General features: G+C 46.7%; 56 non-coding genes and 1 pseudogene across 56 annotated transcripts; all 57 read left to right on the forward strand.

Moving 5' to 3' along the window:
• Positions 1–52: 52 nt before the first annotated feature.
• Positions 53–171, forward strand: LOC146877899 (5S ribosomal RNA). The gene has a single exon (XR_014989285.1). It is a non-coding gene; the product is annotated as a 5S ribosomal RNA (ribosomal RNA).
• Positions 172–389: 218 nt separating this feature from the next.
• On the forward strand, positions 390–508 carry LOC146877900 (5S ribosomal RNA). The gene has a single exon (XR_014989170.1). It is a non-coding gene; the product is annotated as a 5S ribosomal RNA (ribosomal RNA).
• A 218-nt stretch (positions 509–726) lies between these two features.
• On the forward strand, positions 727–845 carry LOC146877901 (5S ribosomal RNA). Its single transcript, XR_014989306.1, has one exon. It is a non-coding gene; the product is annotated as a 5S ribosomal RNA (ribosomal RNA).
• Positions 846–1,063: 218 nt separating this feature from the next.
• Positions 1,064–1,182, forward strand: LOC146877902 (5S ribosomal RNA). The gene has a single exon (XR_014989181.1). It is a non-coding gene; the product is annotated as a 5S ribosomal RNA (ribosomal RNA).
• Positions 1,183–1,400: 218 nt separating this feature from the next.
• On the forward strand, positions 1,401–1,519 carry LOC146877903 (5S ribosomal RNA). The gene has a single exon (XR_014989192.1). It is a non-coding gene; the product is annotated as a 5S ribosomal RNA (ribosomal RNA).
• A 218-nt stretch (positions 1,520–1,737) lies between these two features.
• LOC146877904 (5S ribosomal RNA) lies at positions 1,738–1,856 on the forward strand. Its single transcript, XR_014989203.1, has one exon. It is a non-coding gene; the product is annotated as a 5S ribosomal RNA (ribosomal RNA).
• Positions 1,857–2,074: 218 nt separating this feature from the next.
• Positions 2,075–2,193, forward strand: LOC146877905 (5S ribosomal RNA). The gene has a single exon (XR_014989215.1). It is a non-coding gene; the product is annotated as a 5S ribosomal RNA (ribosomal RNA).
• Positions 2,194–2,411: 218 nt separating this feature from the next.
• Positions 2,412–2,530, forward strand: LOC146877906 (5S ribosomal RNA). The gene has a single exon (XR_014989226.1). It is a non-coding gene; the product is annotated as a 5S ribosomal RNA (ribosomal RNA).
• Positions 2,531–2,646: 116 nt separating this feature from the next.
• LOC146877907 (5S ribosomal RNA) lies at positions 2,647–2,765 on the forward strand. The gene has a single exon (XR_014989237.1). It is a non-coding gene; the product is annotated as a 5S ribosomal RNA (ribosomal RNA).
• A 218-nt stretch (positions 2,766–2,983) lies between these two features.
• LOC146877908 (5S ribosomal RNA) lies at positions 2,984–3,102 on the forward strand. The gene has a single exon (XR_014989248.1). It is a non-coding gene; the product is annotated as a 5S ribosomal RNA (ribosomal RNA).
• Positions 3,103–3,320: 218 nt separating this feature from the next.
• Positions 3,321–3,439, forward strand: LOC146877909 (5S ribosomal RNA). Its single transcript, XR_014989257.1, has one exon. It is a non-coding gene; the product is annotated as a 5S ribosomal RNA (ribosomal RNA).
• A 218-nt stretch (positions 3,440–3,657) lies between these two features.
• LOC146877910 (5S ribosomal RNA) lies at positions 3,658–3,776 on the forward strand. Its single transcript, XR_014989293.1, has one exon. It is a non-coding gene; the product is annotated as a 5S ribosomal RNA (ribosomal RNA).
• A 218-nt stretch (positions 3,777–3,994) lies between these two features.
• On the forward strand, positions 3,995–4,113 carry LOC146877911 (5S ribosomal RNA). The gene has a single exon (XR_014989259.1). It is a non-coding gene; the product is annotated as a 5S ribosomal RNA (ribosomal RNA).
• A 218-nt stretch (positions 4,114–4,331) lies between these two features.
• Positions 4,332–4,450, forward strand: LOC146877912 (5S ribosomal RNA). Its single transcript, XR_014989294.1, has one exon. It is a non-coding gene; the product is annotated as a 5S ribosomal RNA (ribosomal RNA).
• Positions 4,451–4,668: 218 nt separating this feature from the next.
• LOC146877913 (5S ribosomal RNA) lies at positions 4,669–4,787 on the forward strand. The gene has a single exon (XR_014989270.1). It is a non-coding gene; the product is annotated as a 5S ribosomal RNA (ribosomal RNA).
• Positions 4,788–5,005: 218 nt separating this feature from the next.
• LOC146877914 (5S ribosomal RNA) lies at positions 5,006–5,127 on the forward strand. The gene has a single exon (XR_014989424.1). It is a non-coding gene; the product is annotated as a 5S ribosomal RNA (ribosomal RNA).
• A 218-nt stretch (positions 5,128–5,345) lies between these two features.
• On the forward strand, positions 5,346–5,464 carry LOC146877915 (5S ribosomal RNA). Its single transcript, XR_014989281.1, has one exon. It is a non-coding gene; the product is annotated as a 5S ribosomal RNA (ribosomal RNA).
• Positions 5,465–5,682: 218 nt separating this feature from the next.
• Positions 5,683–5,801, forward strand: LOC146877916 (5S ribosomal RNA). The gene has a single exon (XR_014989292.1). It is a non-coding gene; the product is annotated as a 5S ribosomal RNA (ribosomal RNA).
• A 218-nt stretch (positions 5,802–6,019) lies between these two features.
• Positions 6,020–6,138, forward strand: LOC146877917 (5S ribosomal RNA). The gene has a single exon (XR_014989303.1). It is a non-coding gene; the product is annotated as a 5S ribosomal RNA (ribosomal RNA).
• A 218-nt stretch (positions 6,139–6,356) lies between these two features.
• Positions 6,357–6,475, forward strand: LOC146877918 (5S ribosomal RNA). The gene has a single exon (XR_014989314.1). It is a non-coding gene; the product is annotated as a 5S ribosomal RNA (ribosomal RNA).
• A 218-nt stretch (positions 6,476–6,693) lies between these two features.
• Positions 6,694–6,812, forward strand: LOC146877919 (5S ribosomal RNA). The gene has a single exon (XR_014989326.1). It is a non-coding gene; the product is annotated as a 5S ribosomal RNA (ribosomal RNA).
• A 116-nt stretch (positions 6,813–6,928) lies between these two features.
• LOC146877920 (5S ribosomal RNA) lies at positions 6,929–7,047 on the forward strand. The gene has a single exon (XR_014989337.1). It is a non-coding gene; the product is annotated as a 5S ribosomal RNA (ribosomal RNA).
• Positions 7,048–7,265: 218 nt separating this feature from the next.
• On the forward strand, positions 7,266–7,384 carry LOC146877921 (5S ribosomal RNA). The gene has a single exon (XR_014989348.1). It is a non-coding gene; the product is annotated as a 5S ribosomal RNA (ribosomal RNA).
• A 218-nt stretch (positions 7,385–7,602) lies between these two features.
• Positions 7,603–7,721, forward strand: LOC146877922 (5S ribosomal RNA). The gene has a single exon (XR_014989258.1). It is a non-coding gene; the product is annotated as a 5S ribosomal RNA (ribosomal RNA).
• Positions 7,722–7,939: 218 nt separating this feature from the next.
• Positions 7,940–8,058, forward strand: LOC146877923 (5S ribosomal RNA). The gene has a single exon (XR_014989295.1). It is a non-coding gene; the product is annotated as a 5S ribosomal RNA (ribosomal RNA).
• Positions 8,059–8,276: 218 nt separating this feature from the next.
• LOC146877924 (5S ribosomal RNA) lies at positions 8,277–8,395 on the forward strand. The gene has a single exon (XR_014989359.1). It is a non-coding gene; the product is annotated as a 5S ribosomal RNA (ribosomal RNA).
• A 218-nt stretch (positions 8,396–8,613) lies between these two features.
• Positions 8,614–8,732, forward strand: LOC146877925 (5S ribosomal RNA). Its single transcript, XR_014989370.1, has one exon. It is a non-coding gene; the product is annotated as a 5S ribosomal RNA (ribosomal RNA).
• Positions 8,733–8,950: 218 nt separating this feature from the next.
• LOC146877926 (5S ribosomal RNA) lies at positions 8,951–9,069 on the forward strand. The gene has a single exon (XR_014989381.1). It is a non-coding gene; the product is annotated as a 5S ribosomal RNA (ribosomal RNA).
• A 218-nt stretch (positions 9,070–9,287) lies between these two features.
• Positions 9,288–9,409, forward strand: LOC146877927 (5S ribosomal RNA). Its single transcript, XR_014989426.1, has one exon. It is a non-coding gene; the product is annotated as a 5S ribosomal RNA (ribosomal RNA).
• A 218-nt stretch (positions 9,410–9,627) lies between these two features.
• On the forward strand, positions 9,628–9,746 carry LOC146877928 (5S ribosomal RNA). Its single transcript, XR_014989392.1, has one exon. It is a non-coding gene; the product is annotated as a 5S ribosomal RNA (ribosomal RNA).
• Positions 9,747–9,964: 218 nt separating this feature from the next.
• LOC146877929 (5S ribosomal RNA) lies at positions 9,965–10,083 on the forward strand. The gene has a single exon (XR_014989286.1). It is a non-coding gene; the product is annotated as a 5S ribosomal RNA (ribosomal RNA).
• A 218-nt stretch (positions 10,084–10,301) lies between these two features.
• LOC146877930 (5S ribosomal RNA) lies at positions 10,302–10,420 on the forward strand. The gene has a single exon (XR_014989403.1). It is a non-coding gene; the product is annotated as a 5S ribosomal RNA (ribosomal RNA).
• A 218-nt stretch (positions 10,421–10,638) lies between these two features.
• Positions 10,639–10,757, forward strand: LOC146877931 (5S ribosomal RNA). The gene has a single exon (XR_014989287.1). It is a non-coding gene; the product is annotated as a 5S ribosomal RNA (ribosomal RNA).
• A 218-nt stretch (positions 10,758–10,975) lies between these two features.
• Positions 10,976–11,094, forward strand: LOC146877932 (5S ribosomal RNA). The gene has a single exon (XR_014989414.1). It is a non-coding gene; the product is annotated as a 5S ribosomal RNA (ribosomal RNA).
• Positions 11,095–11,312: 218 nt separating this feature from the next.
• On the forward strand, positions 11,313–11,431 carry LOC146877933 (5S ribosomal RNA). Its single transcript, XR_014989425.1, has one exon. It is a non-coding gene; the product is annotated as a 5S ribosomal RNA (ribosomal RNA).
• A 218-nt stretch (positions 11,432–11,649) lies between these two features.
• LOC146877934 (5S ribosomal RNA) lies at positions 11,650–11,768 on the forward strand. Its single transcript, XR_014989439.1, has one exon. It is a non-coding gene; the product is annotated as a 5S ribosomal RNA (ribosomal RNA).
• Positions 11,769–11,986: 218 nt separating this feature from the next.
• LOC146877935 (5S ribosomal RNA) lies at positions 11,987–12,105 on the forward strand. Its single transcript, XR_014989446.1, has one exon. It is a non-coding gene; the product is annotated as a 5S ribosomal RNA (ribosomal RNA).
• Positions 12,106–12,323: 218 nt separating this feature from the next.
• On the forward strand, positions 12,324–12,442 carry LOC146877936 (5S ribosomal RNA). Its single transcript, XR_014989447.1, has one exon. It is a non-coding gene; the product is annotated as a 5S ribosomal RNA (ribosomal RNA).
• A 218-nt stretch (positions 12,443–12,660) lies between these two features.
• LOC146877937 (5S ribosomal RNA) lies at positions 12,661–12,779 on the forward strand. The gene has a single exon (XR_014989448.1). It is a non-coding gene; the product is annotated as a 5S ribosomal RNA (ribosomal RNA).
• Positions 12,780–12,997: 218 nt separating this feature from the next.
• LOC146877938 (5S ribosomal RNA) lies at positions 12,998–13,119 on the forward strand. Its single transcript, XR_014989427.1, has one exon. It is a non-coding gene; the product is annotated as a 5S ribosomal RNA (ribosomal RNA).
• Positions 13,120–13,337: 218 nt separating this feature from the next.
• On the forward strand, positions 13,338–13,456 carry LOC146877939 (5S ribosomal RNA). Its single transcript, XR_014989449.1, has one exon. It is a non-coding gene; the product is annotated as a 5S ribosomal RNA (ribosomal RNA).
• A 218-nt stretch (positions 13,457–13,674) lies between these two features.
• LOC146877940 (5S ribosomal RNA) lies at positions 13,675–13,793 on the forward strand. The gene has a single exon (XR_014989450.1). It is a non-coding gene; the product is annotated as a 5S ribosomal RNA (ribosomal RNA).
• Positions 13,794–14,011: 218 nt separating this feature from the next.
• On the forward strand, positions 14,012–14,130 carry LOC146877941 (5S ribosomal RNA). The gene has a single exon (XR_014989451.1). It is a non-coding gene; the product is annotated as a 5S ribosomal RNA (ribosomal RNA).
• A 218-nt stretch (positions 14,131–14,348) lies between these two features.
• LOC146877942 (5S ribosomal RNA) lies at positions 14,349–14,467 on the forward strand. Its single transcript, XR_014989452.1, has one exon. It is a non-coding gene; the product is annotated as a 5S ribosomal RNA (ribosomal RNA).
• A 116-nt stretch (positions 14,468–14,583) lies between these two features.
• LOC146877943 (5S ribosomal RNA) lies at positions 14,584–14,702 on the forward strand. The gene has a single exon (XR_014989453.1). It is a non-coding gene; the product is annotated as a 5S ribosomal RNA (ribosomal RNA).
• A 218-nt stretch (positions 14,703–14,920) lies between these two features.
• On the forward strand, positions 14,921–15,039 carry LOC146877944 (5S ribosomal RNA). The gene has a single exon (XR_014989454.1). It is a non-coding gene; the product is annotated as a 5S ribosomal RNA (ribosomal RNA).
• A 218-nt stretch (positions 15,040–15,257) lies between these two features.
• Positions 15,258–15,376, forward strand: LOC146877945 (5S ribosomal RNA). Its single transcript, XR_014989260.1, has one exon. It is a non-coding gene; the product is annotated as a 5S ribosomal RNA (ribosomal RNA).
• A 218-nt stretch (positions 15,377–15,594) lies between these two features.
• Positions 15,595–15,713, forward strand: LOC146877946 (5S ribosomal RNA). The gene has a single exon (XR_014989296.1). It is a non-coding gene; the product is annotated as a 5S ribosomal RNA (ribosomal RNA).
• A 218-nt stretch (positions 15,714–15,931) lies between these two features.
• On the forward strand, positions 15,932–16,050 carry LOC146877947 (5S ribosomal RNA). Its single transcript, XR_014989263.1, has one exon. It is a non-coding gene; the product is annotated as a 5S ribosomal RNA (ribosomal RNA).
• A 218-nt stretch (positions 16,051–16,268) lies between these two features.
• Positions 16,269–16,387, forward strand: LOC146877948 (5S ribosomal RNA). The gene has a single exon (XR_014989456.1). It is a non-coding gene; the product is annotated as a 5S ribosomal RNA (ribosomal RNA).
• A 218-nt stretch (positions 16,388–16,605) lies between these two features.
• LOC146877949 (5S ribosomal RNA) lies at positions 16,606–16,724 on the forward strand. The gene has a single exon (XR_014989457.1). It is a non-coding gene; the product is annotated as a 5S ribosomal RNA (ribosomal RNA).
• A 218-nt stretch (positions 16,725–16,942) lies between these two features.
• LOC146877950 (5S ribosomal RNA) lies at positions 16,943–17,064 on the forward strand (annotated as a pseudogene).
• Positions 17,065–17,282: 218 nt separating this feature from the next.
• Positions 17,283–17,401, forward strand: LOC146877951 (5S ribosomal RNA). The gene has a single exon (XR_014989458.1). It is a non-coding gene; the product is annotated as a 5S ribosomal RNA (ribosomal RNA).
• A 218-nt stretch (positions 17,402–17,619) lies between these two features.
• LOC146877952 (5S ribosomal RNA) lies at positions 17,620–17,738 on the forward strand. Its single transcript, XR_014989288.1, has one exon. It is a non-coding gene; the product is annotated as a 5S ribosomal RNA (ribosomal RNA).
• Positions 17,739–17,956: 218 nt separating this feature from the next.
• Positions 17,957–18,075, forward strand: LOC146877953 (5S ribosomal RNA). Its single transcript, XR_014989459.1, has one exon. It is a non-coding gene; the product is annotated as a 5S ribosomal RNA (ribosomal RNA).
• Positions 18,076–18,293: 218 nt separating this feature from the next.
• On the forward strand, positions 18,294–18,412 carry LOC146877954 (5S ribosomal RNA). The gene has a single exon (XR_014989460.1). It is a non-coding gene; the product is annotated as a 5S ribosomal RNA (ribosomal RNA).
• Positions 18,413–18,630: 218 nt separating this feature from the next.
• Positions 18,631–18,749, forward strand: LOC146877955 (5S ribosomal RNA). Its single transcript, XR_014989461.1, has one exon. It is a non-coding gene; the product is annotated as a 5S ribosomal RNA (ribosomal RNA).
• Positions 18,750–18,851: the final 102 nt, after the last annotated feature.

Below are 18,851 nucleotides of genomic sequence, written 5' to 3' on the forward strand. Positions count from 1 at the left end.
AACTTAGGCCCAATGCGAAACCCATATGTACATTGATCGTGCAATACTTCACAGGTGCGATCATACCAGCACTAATGCACCGGATCCCATCAGAACTCCGCAGTTAAGCGTGCTTGGGCGAGAGTAGTACTAGGATGGGTGACCTCCTAGGAAGTCCTCGTGTTGCACCTCTTTTTTACGTTATTTTCTTTTCCCACGTTCTTTTCATCACTGTTTTCTTTTGCAATCAAATCCTAAATTATCACCTAAATCATTCCAACTGACTACTACCAAAATCTCTTCAGACCAAAACAACCCACCTCACGTCCCCGTGCCCCCGCGCCGCGCCAAGTGTTCAAACTTAGGCCCAATGCGAAACCCATATGTACATTGATCGTGCAATACTTCACAGGTGCGATCATACCAGCACTAATGCACCGGATCCCATCAGAACTCCGCAGTTAAGCGTGCTTGGGCGAGAGTAGTACTAGGATGGGTGACCTCCTGGGAAGTCCTCGTGTTGCACCTCTTTTTTACGTTATTTTCTTTTCCTACGTTCTTTTCATCACTGTTTTCTTTTGCAATCAAATCCTAAATTATCACCTAAATCATTCCAACTGACTACTACCAAAATCTCTTCAGACCAAAACAACCCACCTCACGTCCCCGTGCCCCCGCGCCGCGCCAAGTGTTCAAACTTAGGCCCAATGCGAAACCCATATGTACATTGATCGTGCAATACTTCACAGGTGCGATCATACCAGCACTAATGCACCGGATCCCATCAGAACTCCGCAGCTAAGCGTGCTTGGGCGAGAGTAGTACTAGGATGGGTGACCTCCTAGGAAGTCCTCGTGTTGCACCTCTTTTTTACGTTATTTTCTTTTCCCACGTTCTTTTCATCACTGTTTTCTTTTGCAATCAAATCCTAAATTATCACCTAAATCATTCCAACTGACTACTACCAAAATCTCTTCAGACCAAAACAACCCACCTCACGTCCCCGTGCCCCCGCGCCGCGCCAAGTGTTCAAACTTAGGCCCAATGCGAAACCCATATGTACATTGATCGTGCAATACTTCACAGGTGCGATCATACCAGCACTAATGCACCGGATCCCATCAGAACTCCGCAGTTAAGCGTGCTTGGGCGAGAGTAGTACTAGGATGGGTGACCTCCTGGGAAGTCCTCGTGTTGCACCTCTTTTTTACGTTATTTTCTTTTCCTACGTTCTTTTCATCACTCTTTTGTTTTGCAATCAAATCCTAAATTATCACCTAAATCATTCCAACTGACTACTACCAAAATCTCTTCAGACCAAAACAACCCACCTCACGTCCCCGTGCCCCCGCGCCGCGCCAAGTGTTCAAACTTAGGCCCAATGCGAAACCCATATGTACATTGATCGTGCAATACTTCACAGGTGCGATCATACCAGCACTAATGCACCGGATCCCATCAGAACTCCGCAGTTAAGCGTGCTTGGGCGAGAGTAGTACTAGGATGGGTGACCTCCTGGGAAGTCCTCGTGTTGCACCTCTTTTTTACGTTATTTTCTTTTCCTACGTTCTTTTCATCACTGTTTTCTTTTGCAATCAAATCCTAAATTATCACCTAAATCATTCCAACTGACTACTACCAAAATCTCTTCAGACCAAAACAACCCACCTCACGTCCCCGTGCCCCCGCGCCGCGCCAAGTGTTCAAACTTAGGCCCAATGCGAAACCCATATGTACATTGATCGTGCAATACTTCACAGGTGCGATCATACCAGCACTAATGCACCGGATCCCATCAGAACTCCGCAGTTAAGCGTGCTTGGGCGAGAGTAGTACTAGGATGGGTGACCTCCTGGGAAGTCCTCGTGTTGCACCTCTTTTTTACGTTATTTTCTTTTCCTACGTTCTTTTCATCACTGTTTTGTTTTGCAATCAAATCCTAAATTATCACCTAAATCATTCCAACTGACTACTACCAAAATCTCTTCAGACCAAAACAACCCACCTCACGTCCCCGTGCCCCCGCGCCGCGCCAAGTGTTCAAACTTAGGCCCAATGCGAAACCCATATGTACATTGATCGTGCAATACTTCACAGGTGCGATCATACCAGCACTAATGCACCGGATCCCATCAGAACTCCGCAGTTAAGCGTGCTTGGGCGAGAGTAGTACTAGGATGGGTGACCTCCTGGGAAGTCCTCGTGTTGCACCTCTTTTTTACGTTATTTTCTTTTCCTACGTTCTTTTCATCACTGTTTTCTTTTGCAATCAAATCCTAAATTATCACCTAAATCATTCCAACTGACTACTACCAAAATCTCTTCAGACCAAAACAACCCACCTCACGTCCCCGTGCCCCCGCGCCGCGCCAAGTGTTCAAACTTAGGCCCAATGCGAAACCCATATGTACATTGATCGTGCAATACTTCACAGGTGCGATCATACCAGCACTAATGCACCGGATCCCATCAGAACTCCGCAGTTAAGCGTGCTTGGGCGAGAGTAGTACTAGGATGGGTGACCTCCTGGGAAGTCCTCGTGTTGCACCTCTTTTTTACGTTATTTTCACAACCCACCTCACGTCCCCGTGCCCCCGCGCCGCGCCAAGTGTTCAAACTTAGGCCCAATGCGAAACCCATATGTACATTGATCGTGCAATACTTCACAGGTGCGATCATACCAGCACTAATGCACCGGATCCCATCAGAACTCCGCAGTTAAGCGTGCTTGGGCGAGAGTAGTACTAGGATGGGTGACCTCCTGGGAAGTCCTCGTGTTGCACCTCTTTTTTACGTTATTTTCTTTTCCTACGTTCTTTTCATCACTGTTTTCTTTTGCAATCAAATCCTAAATTATCACCTAAATCATTCCAACTGACTACTACCAAAATCTCTTCAGACCAAAACAACCCACCTCACGTCCCCGTGCCCCCGCGCCGCGCCAAGTGTTCAAACTTAGGCCCAATGCGAAACCCATATGTACATTGATCGTGCAATACTTCACAGGTGCGATCATACCAGCACTAATGCACCGGATCCCATCAGAACTCCGCAGTTAAGCGTGCTTGGGCGAGAGTAGTACTAGGATGGGTGACCTCCTGGGAAGTCCTCGTGTTGCACCTCTTTTTTACGTTATTTTCTTTTCCCACGTTCTTTTCATCACTGTTTTCTTTTGCAATCAAATCCTAAATTATCACCTAAATCATTCCAACTGACTACTACCAAAATCTCTTCAGACCAAAACAACCCACCTCACGTCCCCGTGCCCCCGCGCCGCGCCAAGTGTTCAAACTTAGGCCCAATGCGAAACCCATATGTACATTGATCGTGCAATACTTCACAGGTGTGATCATACCAGCACTAATGCACCGGATCCCATCAGAACTCCGCAGTTAAGCGTGCTTGGGCGAGAGTAGTACTAAGATGGGTGACCTCCTGGGAAGTCCTCGTGTTGCACCTCTTTTTTACGTTATTTTCTTTTCCTACGTTCTTTTCATCACTGTTTTCTTTTGCAATCAAATCCTAAATTATCACCTAAATCATTCCAACTGACTACTACCAAAATCTCTTCAGACCAAAACAACCCACCTCACGTCCCCGTGCCCCCGCGCCGCGCCAAGTGTTCAAACTTAGGCCCAATGCGAAACCCATATGTACATTGATCGTGCAATACTTCACAGGTGCGATCATACCAGCACTAATGCACCGGATCCCATCAGAACTTCGCAGTTAAGCGTGCTTGGGCGAGAGTAGTACTAGGATGGGTGACCTCCTGGGAAGTCCTCGTGTTGCACCTCTTTTTTACGTTATTTTCTTTTCCTACGTTCTTTTCATCACTGTTTTCTTTTGCAATCAAATCCTAAATTATCACCTAAATCATTCCAACTGACTACTACCAAAATCTCTTCAGACCAAAACAACCCACCTCACGTCCCCGTGCCCCCGCGCCGCGCCAAGTGTTCAAACTTAGGCCCAATGCGAAACCCATATGTACATTGATCGTGCAATACTTCACAGGTGCGATCATACCAGCACTAATGCACCGGATCCCATCAGAACTCCGCAGTTAAGCGTGCTTGGGCGAGAGTAGTACTAGGATGGGTGACCTCCTGGGAAGTCCTCGTGTTGCACCTCTTTTTTACGTTATTTTCTTTTCCCACGTTCTTTTCATCACTGTTTTCTTTTGCAATCAAATCCTAAATTATCACCTAAATCATTCCAACTGACTACTACCAAAATCTCTTCAGACCAAAACAACCCACCTCACGTCCCCGTGCCCCCGCGCCGCGCCAAGTGTTCAAACTTAGGCCCAATGCGAAACCCATATGTACATTGATCGTGCAATACTTCACAGGTGCGATCATACCAGCACTAATGCACCGGATCCCATCAGAACTTCGCAGTTAAGCGTGCTTGGGCGAGAGTAGTACTAGGATGGGTGACCTCCTGGGAAGTCCTCGTGTTGCACCTCTTTTTTACGTTATTTTCTTTTCCTACGTTCTTTTCATCACTGTTTTCTTTTGCAATCAAATCCTAAATTATCACCTAAATCATTCCAACTGACTACTACCAAAATCTCTTCAGACCAAAACAACCCACCTCACGTCCCCGTGCCCCCGCGCCGCGCCAAGTGTTCAAACTTAGGCCCAATGCGAAACCCATATGTACATTGATCGTGCAATACTTCACAGGTGCGATCATACCAGCACTAATGCACCGGATCCCATCAGAACTCCGCAGTTAAGCGTGCTTGGGCGAGAGTAGTACTAGGATGGGTGACCTCCTGGGAAGTCCTCGTGTTGCACCTCTTTTTTACGTTATTTTCTTTTCCCAAGTTCTTTTCATCACTGTTTTCTTTTGCAATCAAATCCTAAATTATCACCTAAATCATTCCAACTGACTACTACCAAAATCTCTTCAGACCAAAACAACCCACCTCACGTCCCCGTGCCCCCGCGCCGCGCCAAGTGTTCAAACTTAGGCCCAATGCGAAACCCATATGTACATTGATCGTGCAATACTTCACAGGTGCGATCATACCAGCACTAATGCACCGGATCCCATCAGAACTCCGCAGTTAAGCGTGCTTGGGCGAGAGTAGTACTAGGATGGGTGACCTCTTCCTGGGAAGTCCTCGTGTTGCACCTCTTTTTTACGTTATTTTCTTTTCCTACGTTCTTTTCATCACTGTTTTCTTTTGCAATCAAATCCTAAATTATCACCTAAATCATTCCAACTGACTACTACCAAAATCTCTTCAGACCAAAACAACCCACCTCACGTCCCCGTGCCCCCGCGCCGCGCCAAGTGTTCAAACTTAGGCCCAATGCGAAACCCATATGTACATTGATCGTGCAATACTTCACAGGTGCGATCATACCAGCACTAATGCACCGGATCCCATCAGAACTCCGCAGTTAAGCGTGCTTGGGCGAGAGTAGTACTAGGATGGGTGACCTCCTGGGAAGTCCTCGTGTTGCACCTCTTTTTTACGTTATTTTCTTTTCCTACGTTCTTTTCATCACTGTTTTCTTTTGCAATCAAATCCTAAATTATCACCTAAATCATTCCAACTGACTACTACCAAAATCTCTTCAGACCAAAACAACCCACCTCACGTCCCCGTGCCCCCGCGCCGCGCCAAGTGTTCAAACTTAGGCCCAATGCGAAACCCATATGTACATTGATCGTGCAATACTTCACAGGTGCGATCATACCAGCACTAATGCACCGGATCCCATCAGAACTCCGCAGTTAAGCGTGCTTGGGCGAGAGTAGTACTAGGATGGGTGACCTCCTGGGAAGTCCTCGTGTTGCACCTCTTTTTTACGTTATTTTCTTTTCCTACGTTCTTTTCATCACTGTTTTCTTTTGCAATCAAATCCTAAATTATCACCTAAATCATTCCAACTGACTACTACCAAAATCTCTTCAGACCAAAACAACCCACCTCACGTCCCCGTGCCCCCGCGCCGCGCCAAGTGTTCAAACTTAGGCCCAATGCGAAACCCATATGTACATTGATCGTGCAATACTTCACAGGTGCGATCATACCAGCACTAATGCACCGGATCCCATCAGAACTCCGCAGTTAAGCGTGCTTGGGCGAGAGTAGTACTAGGATGGGTGACCTCCTGGGAAGTCCTCGTGTTGCACCTCTTTTTTACGTTATTTTCTTTTCCTACGTTCTTTTCATCACTGTTTTCTTTTGCAATCAAATCCTAAATTATCACCTAAATCATTCCAACTGACTACTACCAAAATCTCTTCAGACCAAAACAACCCACCTCACGTCCCCGTGCCCCCGCGCCGCGCCAAGTGTTCAAACTTAGGCCCAATGCGAAACCCATATGTACATTGATCGTGCAATACTTCACAGGTGCGATCATACCAGCACTAATGCACCGGATCCCATCAGAACTCCGCAGTTAAGCGTGCTTGGGCGAGAGTAGTACTAGGATGGGTGACCTCCTGGGAAGTCCTCGTGTTGCACCTCTTTTTTACGTTATTTTCTTTTCCTACGTTCTTTTCATCACTGTTTTCTTTTGCAATCAAATCCTAAATTATCACCTAAATCATTCCAACTGACTACTACCAAAATCTCTTCAGACCAAAACAACCCACCTCACGTCCCCGTGCCCCCGCGCCGCGCCAAGTGTTCAAACTTAGGCCCAATGCGAAACCCATATGTACATTGATCGTGCAATACTTCACAGGTGCGATCATACCAGCACTAATGCACCGGATCCCATCAGAACTCCGCAGTTAAGCGTGCTTGGGCGAGAGTAGTACTAGGATGGGTGACCTCCTGGGAAGTCCTCGTGTTGCACCTCTTTTTTACGTTATTTTCACAACCCACCTCACGTCCCCGTGCCCCCGCGCCGCGCCAAGTGTTCAAACTTAGGCCCAATGCGAAACCCATATGTACATTGATCGTGCAATACTTCACAGGTGCGATCATACCAGCACTAATGCACCGGATCCCATCAGAACTCCGCAGTTAAGCGTGCTTGGGCGAGAGTAGTACTAGGATGGGTGACCTCCTGGGAAGTCCTCGTGTTGCACCTCTTTTTTACGTTATTTTCTTTTCCTACGTTCTTTTCATCACTGTTTTCTTTTGCAATCAAATCCTAAATTATCACCTAAATCATTCCAACTGACTACTACCAAAATCTCTTCAGACCAAAACAACCCACCTCACGTCCCCGTGCCCCCGCGCCGCGCCAAGTGTTCAAACTTAGGCCCAATGCGAAACCCATATGTACATTGATCGTGCAATACTTCACAGGTGCGATCATACCAGCACTAATGCACCGGATCCCATCAGAACTCCGCAGTTAAGCGTGCTTGGGCGAGAGTAGTACTAGGATGGGTGACCTCCTGGGAAGTCCTCGTGTTGCACCTCTTTTTTACGTTATTTTCTTTTCCCACGTTCTTTTCATCACTGTTTTCTTTTGCAATCAAATCCTAAATTATCACCTAAATCATTCCAACTGACTACTACCAAAATCTCTTCAGACCAAAACAACCCACCTCACGTCCCCGTGCCCCCGCGCCGCGCCAAGTGTTCAAACTTAGGCCCAATGCGAAACCCATATGTACATTGATCGTGCAATACTTCACAGGTGTGATCATACCAGCACTAATGCACCGGATCCCATCAGAACTCCGCAGTTAAGCGTGCTTGGGCGAGAGTAGTACTAAGATGGGTGACCTCCTGGGAAGTCCTCGTGTTGCACCTCTTTTTTACGTTATTTTCTTTTCCTACGTTCTTTTCATCACTGTTTTCTTTTGCAATCAAATCCTAAATTATCACCTAAATCATTCCAACTGACTACTACCAAAATCTCTTCAGACCAAAACAACCCACCTCACGTCCCCGTGCCCCCGCGCCGCGCCAAGTGTTCAAACTTAGGCCCAATGCGAAACCCATATGTACATTGATCGTGCAATACTTCACAGGTGCGATCATACCAGCACTAATGCACCGGATCCCATCAGAACTTCGCAGTTAAGCGTGCTTGGGCGAGAGTAGTACTAGGATGGGTGACCTCCTGGGAAGTCCTCGTGTTGCACCTCTTTTTTACGTTATTTTCTTTTCCTACGTTCTTTTCATCACTGTTTTCTTTTGCAATCAAATCCTAAATTATCACCTAAATCATTCCAACTGACTACTACCAAAATCTCTTCAGACCAAAACAACCCACCTCACGTCCCCGTGCCCCCGCGCCGCGCCAAGTGTTCAAACTTAGGCCCAATGCGAAACCCATATGTACATTGATCGTGCAATACTTCACAGGTGCGATCATACCAGCACTAATGCACCGGATCCCATCAGAACTCCGCAGTTAAGCGTGCTTGGGCGAGAGTAGTACTAGGATGGGTGACCTCCTGGGAAGTCCTCGTGTTGCACCTCTTTTTTACGTTATTTTCTTTTCCCACGTTCTTTTCATCACTGTTTTCTTTTGCAATCAAATCCTAAATTATCACCTAAATCATTCCAACTGACTACTACCAAAATCTCTTCAGACCAAAACAACCCACCTCACGTCCCCGTGCCCCCGCGCCGCGCCAAGTGTTCAAACTTAGGCCCAATGCGAAACCCATATGTACATTGATCGTGCAATACTTCACAGGTGCGATCATACCAGCACTAATGCACCGGATCCCATCAGAACTCCGCAGTTAAGCGTGCTTGGGCGAGAGTAGTACTAGGATGGGTGACCTCCTGGGAAGTCCTCGTGTTGCACCTCTTTTTTACGTTATTTTCTTTTCCTACGTTCTTTTCATCACTGTTTTCTTTTGCAATCAAATCCTAAATTATCACCTAAATCATTCCAACTGACTACTACCAAAATCTCTTCAGACCAAAACAACCCACCTCACGTCCCCGTGCCCCCGCGCCGCGCCAAGTGTTCAAACTTAGGCCCAATGCGAAACCCATATGTACATTGATCGTGCAATACTTCACAGGTGCGATCATACCAGCACTAATGCACCGGATCCCATCAGAACTCCGCAGTTAAGCGTGCTTGGGCGAGAGTAGTACTAGGATGGGTGACCTCCTGGGAAGTCCTCGTGTTGCACCTCTTTTTTACGTTATTTTCTTTTCCCAAGTTCTTTTCATCACTGTTTTCTTTTGCAATCAAATCCTAAATTATCACCTAAATCATTCCAACTGACTACTACCAAAATCTCTTCAGACCAAAACAACCCACCTCACGTCCCCGTGCCCCCGCGCCGCGCCAAGTGTTCAAACTTAGGCCCAATGCGAAACCCATATGTACATTGATCGTGCAATACTTCACAGGTGCGATCATACCAGCACTAATGCACCGGATCCCATCAGAACTCCGCAGTTAAGCGTGCTTGGGCGAGAGTAGTACTAGGATGGGTGACCTCTTCCTGGGAAGTCCTCGTGTTGCACCTCTTTTTTACGTTATTTTCTTTTCCTACGTTCTTTTCATCACTGTTTTCTTTTGCAATCAAATCCTAAATTATCACCTAAATCATTCCAACTGACTACTACCAAAATCTCTTCAGACCAAAACAACCCACCTCACGTCCCCGTGCCCCCGCGCCGCGCCAAGTGTTCAAACTTAGGCCCAATGCGAAACCCATATGTACATTGATCGTGCAATACTTCACAGGTGCGATCATACCAGCACTAATGCACCGGATCCCATCAGAACTCCGCAGTTAAGCGTGCTTGGGCGAGAGTAGTACTAGGATGGGTGACCTCCTGGGAAGTCCTCGTGTTGCACCTCTTTTTTACGTTATTTTCTTTTCCTACGTTCTTTTCATCACTGTTTTCTTTTGCAATCAAATCCTAAATTATCACCTAAATCATTCCAACTGACTACTACCAAAATCTCTTCAGACCAAAACAACCCACCTCACGTCCCCGTGCCCCCGCGCCGCGCCAAGTGTTCAAACTTAGGCCCAATGCGAAACCCATATGTACATTGATCGTGCAATACTTCACAGGTGCGATCATACCAGCACTAATGCACCGGATCCCATCAGAACTCCGCAGTTAAGCGTGCTTGGGCGAGAGTAGTACTAGGATGGGTGACCTCCTAGGAAGTCCTCGTGTTGCACCTCTTTTTTACGTTATTTTCTTTTCCCACGTTCTTTTCATCACTGTTTTCTTTTGCAATCAAATCCTAAATTATCACCTAAATCATTCCAACTGACTACTACCAAAATCTCTTCAGACCAAAACAACCCACCTCACGTCCCCGTGCCCCCGCGCCGCGCCAAGTGTTCAAACTTAGGCCCAATGCGAAACCCATATGTACATTGATCGTGCAATACTTCACAGGTGCGATCATACCAGCACTAATGCACCGGATCCCATCAGAACTCCGCAGTTAAGCGTGCTTGGGCGAGAGTAGTACTAGGATGGGTGACCTCCTGGGAAGTCCTCGTGTTGCACCTCTTTTTTACGTTATTTTCTTTTCCTACGTTCTTTTCATCACTGTTTTCTTTTGCAATCAAATCCTAAATTATCACCTAAATCATTCCAACTGACTACTACCAAAATCTCTTCAGACCAAAACAACCCACCTCACGTCCCCGTGCCCCCGCGCCGCGCCAAGTGTTCAAACTTAGGCCCAATGCGAAACCCATATGTACATTGATCGTGCAATACTTCACAGGTGCGATCATACCAGCACTAATGCACCGGATCCCATCAGAACTCCGCAGTTAAGCGTGCTTGGGCGAGAGTAGTACTAGGATGGGTGACCTCCTAGGAAGTCCTCGTGTTGCACCTCTTTTTTACGTTATTTTCTTTTCCCACGTTCTTTTCATCACTGTTTTCTTTTGCAATCAAATCATAAATTATCACCTAAATCATTCCAACTGACTACTACCAAAATCTCTTCAGACCAAAACAACCCACCTCACGTCCCCGTGCCCCCGCGCCGCGCCAAGTGTTCAAACTTAGGCCCAATGCGAAACCCATATGTACATTGATCGTGCAATACTTCACAGGTGCGATCATACCAGCACTAATGCACCGGATCCCATCAGAACTCCGCAGTTAAGCGTGCTTGGGCGAGAGTAGTACTAGGATGGGTGACCTCCTGGGAAGTCCTCGTGTTGCACCTCTTTTTTACGTTATTTTCTTTTCCTACGTTCTTTTCATCACTGTTTTCTTTTGCAATCAAATCCTAAATTATCACCTAAATCATTCCAACTGACTACTACCAAAATCTCTTCAGACCAAAACAACCCACCTCACGTCCCCGTGCCCCCGCGCCGCGCCAAGTGTTCAAACTTAGGCCCAATGCGAAACCCATATGTACATTGATCGTGCAATACTTCACAGGTGCGATCATACCAGCACTAATGCACCGGATCCCATCAGAACTCCGCAGTTAAGCGTGCTTGGGCGAGAGTAGTACTAGGATGGGTGACCTCCTGGGAAGTCCTCGTGTTGCACCTCTTTTTTACGTTATTTTCTTTTCCCACGTTCTTTTCATCACTGTTTTCTTTTGCAATCAAATCCTAAATTATCACCTAAATCATTCCAACTGACTACTACCAAAATCTCTTCAGACCAAAACAACCCACCTCACGTCCCCGTGCCCCCGCGCCGCGCCAAGTGTTCAAACTTAGGCCCAATGCGAAACCCATATGTACATTGATCGTGCAATACTTCACAGGTGCGATCATACCAGCACTAATGCACCGGATCCCATCAGAACTCCGCAGTTAAGCGTGCTTGGGCGAGAGTAGTACTAGGATGGGTGACCTCCTGGGAAGTCCTCGTGTTGCACCTCTTTTTTACGTTATTTTCTTTTCCTACGTTCTTTTCATCACTGTTTTCTTTTGCAATCAAATCCTAAATTATCACCTAAATCATTCCAACTGACTACTACCAAAATCTCTTCAGACCAAAACAACCCACCTCACGTCCCCGTGCCCCCGCGCCGCGCCAAGTGTTCAAACTTAGGCCCAATGCGAAACCCATATGTACATTGATCGTGCAATACTTCACAGGTGCGATCATACCAGCACTAATGCACCGGATCCCATCAGAACTCCGCAGTTAAGCGTGCTTGGGCGAGAGTAGTACTAGGATGGGTGACCTCCTGGGAAGTCCTCGTGTTGCACCTCTTTTTTACGTTATTTTCTTTTCCCACGTTCTTTTCATCACTGTTTTCTTTTGCAATCAAATCCTAAATTATCACCTAAATCATTCCAACTGACTACTACCAAAATCTCTTCAGACCAAAACAACCCACCTCACGTCCCCGTGCCCCCGCGCCGCGCCAAGTGTTCAAACTTAGGCCCAATGCGAAACCCATATGTACATTGATCGTGCAATACTTCACAGGTGCGATCATACCAGCACTAATGCACCGGATCCCATCAGAACTCCGCAGTTAAGCGTGCTTGGGCGAGAGTAGTACTAGGATGGGTGACCTCCTGGGAAGTCCTCGTGTTGCACCTCTTTTTTACGTTATTTTCTTTTCCCAAGTTCTTTTCATCACTGTTTTCTTTTGCAATCAAATCCTAAATTATCACCTAAATCATTCCAACTGACTACTACCAAAATCTCTTCAGACCAAAACAACCCACCTCACGTCCCCGTGCCCCCGCGCCGCGCCAAGTGTTCAAACTTAGGCCCAATGCGAAACCCATATGTACATTGATCGTGCAATACTTCACAGGTGCGATCATACCAGCACTAATGCACCGGATCCCATCAGAACTCCGCAGTTAAGCGTGCTTGGGCGAGAGTAGTACTAGGATGGGTGACCTCCTGGGAAGTCCTCGTGTTGCACCTCTTTTTTACGTTATTTTCTTTTCCCAAGTTCTTTTCATCACTGTTTTCTTTTGCAATCAAATCCTAAATTATCACCTAAATCATTCCAACTGACTACTACCAAAATCTCTTCAGACCAAAACAACCCACCTCACGTCCCCGTGCCCCCGCGCCGCGCCAAGTGTTCAAACTTAGGCCCAATGCGAAACCCATATGTACATTGATCGTGCAATACTTCACAGGTGCGATCATACCAGCACTAATGCACCGGATCCCATCAGAACTCCGCAGTTAAGCGTGCTTGGGCGAGAGTAGTACTAGGATGGGTGACCTCTTCCTGGGAAGTCCTCGTGTTGCACCTCTTTTTTACGTTATTTTCTTTTCCTACGTTCTTTTCATCACTGTTTTCTTTTGCAATCAAATCCTAAATTATCACCTAAATCATTCCAACTGACTACTACCAAAATCTCTTCAGACCAAAACAACCCACCTCACGTCCCCGTGCCCCCGCGCCGCGCCAAGTGTTCAAACTTAGGCCCAATGCGAAACCCATATGTACATTGATCGTGCAATACTTCACAGGTGCGATCATACCAGCACTAATGCACCGGATCCCATCAGAACTCCGCAGTTAAGCGTGCTTGGGCGAGAGTAGTACTAGGATGGGTGACCTCCTGGGAAGTCCTCGTGTTGCACCTCTTTTTTACGTTATTTTCTTTTCCTACGTTCTTTTCATCACTGTTTTCTTTTGCAATCAAATCCTAAATTATCACCTAAATCATTCCAACTGACTACTACCAAAATCTCTTCAGACCAAAACAACCCACCTCACGTCCCCGTGCCCCCGCGCCGCGCCAAGTGTTCAAACTTAGGCCCAATGCGAAACCCATATGTACATTGATCGTGCAATACTTCACAGGTGCGATCATACCAGCACTAATGCACCGGATCCCATCAGAACTCCGCAGTTAAGCGTGCTTGGGCGAGAGTAGTACTAGGATGGGTGACCTCCTGGGAAGTCCTCGTGTTGCACCTCTTTTTTACGTTATTTTCTTTTCCTACGTTCTTTTCATCACTGTTTTCTTTTGCAATCAAATCCTAAATTATCACCTAAATCATTCCAACTGACTACTACCAAAATCTCTTCAGACCAAAACAACCCACCTCACGTCCCCGTGCCCCCGCGCCGCGCCAAGTGTTCAAACTTAGGCCCAATGCGAAACCCATATGTACATTGATCGTGCAATACTTCACAGGTGCGATCATACCAGCACTAATGCACCGGATCCCATCAGAACTCCGCAGTTAAGCGTGCTTGGGCGAGAGTAGTACTAGGATGGGTGACCTCCTGGGAAGTCCTCGTGTTGCACCTCTTTTTTACGTTATTTTCTTTTCCTACGTTCTTTTCATCACTGTTTTCTTTTGCAATCAAATCCTAAATTATCACCTAAATCATTCCAACTGACTACTACCAAAATCTCTTCAGACCAAAACAACCCACCTCACGTCCCCGTGCCCCCGCGCCGCGCCAAGTGTTCAAACTTAGGCCCAATGCGAAACCCATATGTACATTGATCGTGCAATACTTCACAGGTGCGATCATACCAGCACTAATGCACCGGATCCCATCAGAACTCCGCAGTTAAGCGTGCTTGGGCGAGAGTAGTACTAGGATGGGTGACCTCCTGGGAAGTCCTCGTGTTGCACCTCTTTTTTACGTTATTTTCACAACCCACCTCACGTCCCCGTGCCCCCGCGCCGCGCCAAGTGTTCAAACTTAGGCCCAATGCGAAACCCATATGTACATTGATCGTGCAATACTTCACAGGTGCGATCATACCAGCACTAATGCACCGGATCCCATCAGAACTCCGCAGTTAAGCGTGCTTGGGCGAGAGTAGTACTAGGATGGGTGACCTCCTGGGAAGTCCTCGTGTTGCACCTCTTTTTTACGTTATTTTCTTTTCCTACGTTCTTTTCATCACTGTTTTCTTTTGCAATCAAATCCTAAATTATCACCTAAATCATTCCAACTGACTACTACCAAAATCTCTTCAGACCAAAACAACCCACCTCACGTCCCCGTGCCCCCGCGCCGCGCCAAGTGTTCAAACTTAGGCCCAATGCGAAACCCATATGTACATTGATCGTGCAATACTTCACAGGTGCGATCATACCAGCACTAATGCACCGGATCCCATCAGAACTCCGCAGTTAAGCGTGCTTGGGCGAGAGTAGTACTAGGATGGGTGACCTCCTGGGAAGTCCTCGTGTTGCACCTCTTTTTTACGTTATTTTCTTTTCCCACGTTCTTTTCATCACTGTTTTCTTTTGCAATCAAATCCTAAATTATCACCTAAATCATTCCAACTGACTACTACCAAAATCTCTTCAGACCAAAACAACCCACCTCACGTCCCCGTGCCCCCGCGCCGCGCCAAGTGTTCAAACTTAGGCCCAATGCGAAACTCATATGTACATTGATCGTGCAATACTTCACAGGTGTGATCATACCAGCACTAATGCACCGGATCCCATCAGAACTCCGCAGTTAAGCGTGCTTGGGCGAGAGTAGTACTAAGATGGGTGACCTCCTGGGAAGTCCTCGTGTTGCACCTCTTTTTTACGTTATTTTCTTTTCCTACGTTCTTTTCATCACTGTTTTCTTTTGCAATCAAATCCTAAATTATCACCTAAATCATTCCAACTGACTACTACCAAAATCTCTTCAGACCAAAACAACCCACCTCACGTCCCCGTGCCCCCGCGCCGCGCCAAGTGTTCAAACTTAGGCCCAATGCGAAACCCATATGTACATTGATCGTGCAATACTTCACAGGTGCGATCATACCAGCACTAATGCACCGGATCCCATCAGAACTTCGCAGTTAAGCGTGCTTGGGCGAGAGTAGTACTAGGATGGGTGACCTCCTGGGAAGTCCTCGTGTTGCACCTCTTTTTTACGTTATTTTCTTTTCCTACGTTCTTTTCATCACTGTTTTCTTTTGCAATCAAATCCTAAATTATCACCTAAATCATTCCAACTGACTACTACCAAAATCTCTTCAGACCAAAACAACCCACCTCACGTCCCCGTGCCCCCGCGCCGCGCCAAGTGTTCAAACTTAGGCCCAATGCGAAACCCATATGTACATTGATCGTGCAATACTTCACAGGTGCGATCATACCAGTACTAATGCACCGGATCCCATCAGAACTCCGCAGTTAAGCGTGCTTGGGCGAGAGTAGTACTAGGATGGGTGACCTCCTGGGAAGTCCTCGTGTTGCACCTCTTTTTTACGTTATTTTCTTTTCCCACGTTCTTTTCATCACTGTTTTCTTTTGCAATCAAATCCTAAATTATCACCTAAATCATTCCAACTGACTACTACCAAAATCTCTTCAGACCAAAACAACCCACCTCACGTCCCCGTGCCCCCGCGCCGCGCCAAGTGTTCAAACTTAGGCCCAATGCGAAACCCATATGTACATTGATCGTGCAATACTTCACAGGTGCGATCATACCAGCACTAATGCACCGGATCCCATCAGAACTCCGCAGTTAAGCGTGCTTGGGCGAGAGTAGTACTAGGATGGGTGACCTCCTGGGAAGTCCTCGTGTTGCACCTCTTTTTTACGTTATTTTCTTTTCCTACGTTCTTTTCATCACTGTTTTCTTTTGCAATCAAATCCTAAATTATCACCTAAATCATTCCAACTGACTACTACCAAAATCTCTTCAGACCAAAACAACCCACCTCACGTCCCCGTGCCCCCGCGCCGCGCCAAGTGTTCAAACTTAGGCCCAATGCGAAACCCATATGTACATTGATCGTGCAATACTTCACAGGTGCGATCATACCAGCACTAATGCACCGGATCCCATCAGAACTCCGCAGTTAAGCGTGCTTGGGCGAGAGTAGTACTAGGATGGGTGACCTCCTGGGAAGTCCTCGTGTTGCACCTCTTTTTTACGTTATTTTCTTTTCCCAAGTTCTTTTCATCACTGTTTTCTTTTGCAATCAAATCCTAAATTATCACCTAAATCATTCCAACTGACTACTACCAAAATCTCTTCAGACCAAAACAACCCACCTCACGTCCCCGTGCCCCCGCGCCGCGCCAAGTGTTCAAACTTAGGCCCAATGCGAAACCCATATGTACATTGATCGTGCAATACTTCACAGGTGCGATCATACCAGCACTAATGCACCGGATCCCATCAGAACTCCGCAGTTAAGCATGCTTGGGCGAGAGTAGTACTAGGATGGGTGACCTCTTCCTGGGAAGTCCTCGTGTTGCACCTCTTTTTTACGTTATTTTCTTTTCCTACGTTCTTTTCATCACTGTTTTCTTTTGCAATCAAATCCTAAATTATCACCTAAATCATTCCAACTGACTACTACCAAAATCTCTTCAGACCAAAACAACCCACCTCACGTCCCCGTGCCCCCGCGCCGCGCCAAGTGTTCAAACTTAGGCCCAATGCGAAACCCATATGTACATTGATCGTGCAATACTTCACAGGTGCGATCATACCAGCACTAATGCACCGGATCCCATCAGAACTCCGCAGTTAAGCGTGCTTGGGCGAGAGTAGTACTAGGATGGGTGACCTCCTGGGAAGTCCTCGTGTTGCACCTCTTTTTTACGTTATTTTCTTTTCCTACGTTCTTTTCATCACTGTTTTCTTTTGCAATCAAATCCTAAATTATCACCTAAATCATTCCAACTGACTACTACCAAAATCTCTTCAGACCAAAACAACCCACCTCACGTCCCCGTGCCCCCGCGCCGCGCCAAGTGTTCAAACTTAGGCCCAATGCGAAACCCATATGTACATTGATCGTGCAATACTTCACAGGTGCGATCATACCAGCACTAATGCACCGGATCCCATCAGAACTCCGCAGTTAAGCGTGCTTGGGCGAGAGTAGTACTAGGATGGGTGACCTCCTAGGAAGTCCTCGTGTTGCACCTCTTTTTTACGTTATTTTCTTTTCCCACGTTCTTTTCATCACTGTTTTCTTTTGCAATCAAATCCTAAATTATCACCTAAATCATTCCAACTGACTACTACCAAAATCTCTTCAGACCAAAACAACCCACCTCACGTCCCCGTGCCCCCGCGCCGCGCCAAGTGTTCAAACTTAGGCCCAATGCGAAACCCATATGTACATTGATCGTGCAATACTTCACAGGTGCGATCATACCAGCACTAATGCACCGGATCCCATCAGAACTCCGCAGTTAAGCGTGCTTGGGCGAGAGTAGTACTAGGATGGGTGACCTCCTGGGAAGTCCTCGTGTTGCACCTCTTTTTTACGTTATTTTCTTTTCCTACGTTCTTTTCATCACTGTTTTCTTTTGCAATCAAATCCTAAATTATCACCTAAATCATTCCAACTGACTACTACCAAAATCTCTTCAGACCAAAACAACCCACCTCACGTCCCCGTGCCCCCGCGCCGCGCCAAGTGTTCAAACTTAGGCCCAATGCGAAACCCATATGTACATTGATCGTGCAATACTTCACAGGTGCGATCATACCAGCACTAATGCACCGGATCCCATCAGAACTCCGCAGTTAAGCGTGCTTGGGCGAGAGTAGTACTAGGATGGGTGACCTCCTGGGAAGTCCTCGTGTTGCACCTCTTTTTTACGTTATTTTCTTTTCCTACGTTCTTTTCATCACTGTTTTCTTTTGCAATCAAATCCTAAATTATCACCTAAATCATTCCAACTGACTACTACCAAAATCTCTTCAGACCAAAACAACCCACCTCACGTCCCCGTGCCCCCGCGCCGCGCCAAGTGTTCAAACTTAGGCCCAATGCGAAACCCATATGTACATTGATCGTGCAATACTTCACAGGTGCGATCATACCAGCACTAATGCACCGGATCCCATCAGAACTCCGCAGTTAAGCGTGCTTGGGCGAGAGTAGTACTAGGATGGGTGACCTCCTGGGAAGTCCTCGTGTTGCACCTCTTTTTTACGTTATTTTCTTTTCCTACGTTCTTTTCATCACTGTTTTCTTTTGCAATCAAATCCTAAATTATCACCTAAATCATTCCAACTGACTACTACCAA

Source organism: Vigna unguiculata, unplaced genomic scaffold (genome assembly GCF_037176805.1).
Source record: "Vigna unguiculata cultivar grain cowpea cultivar isolate G323 ecotype 2 unplaced genomic scaffold, ASM3717680v1 ptg000026l_ERROPOS8475000, whole genome shotgun sequence".
In the NCBI taxonomy this organism is placed as follows: Eukaryota; Viridiplantae; Streptophyta; class Magnoliopsida; order Fabales; family Fabaceae; genus Vigna; species Vigna unguiculata.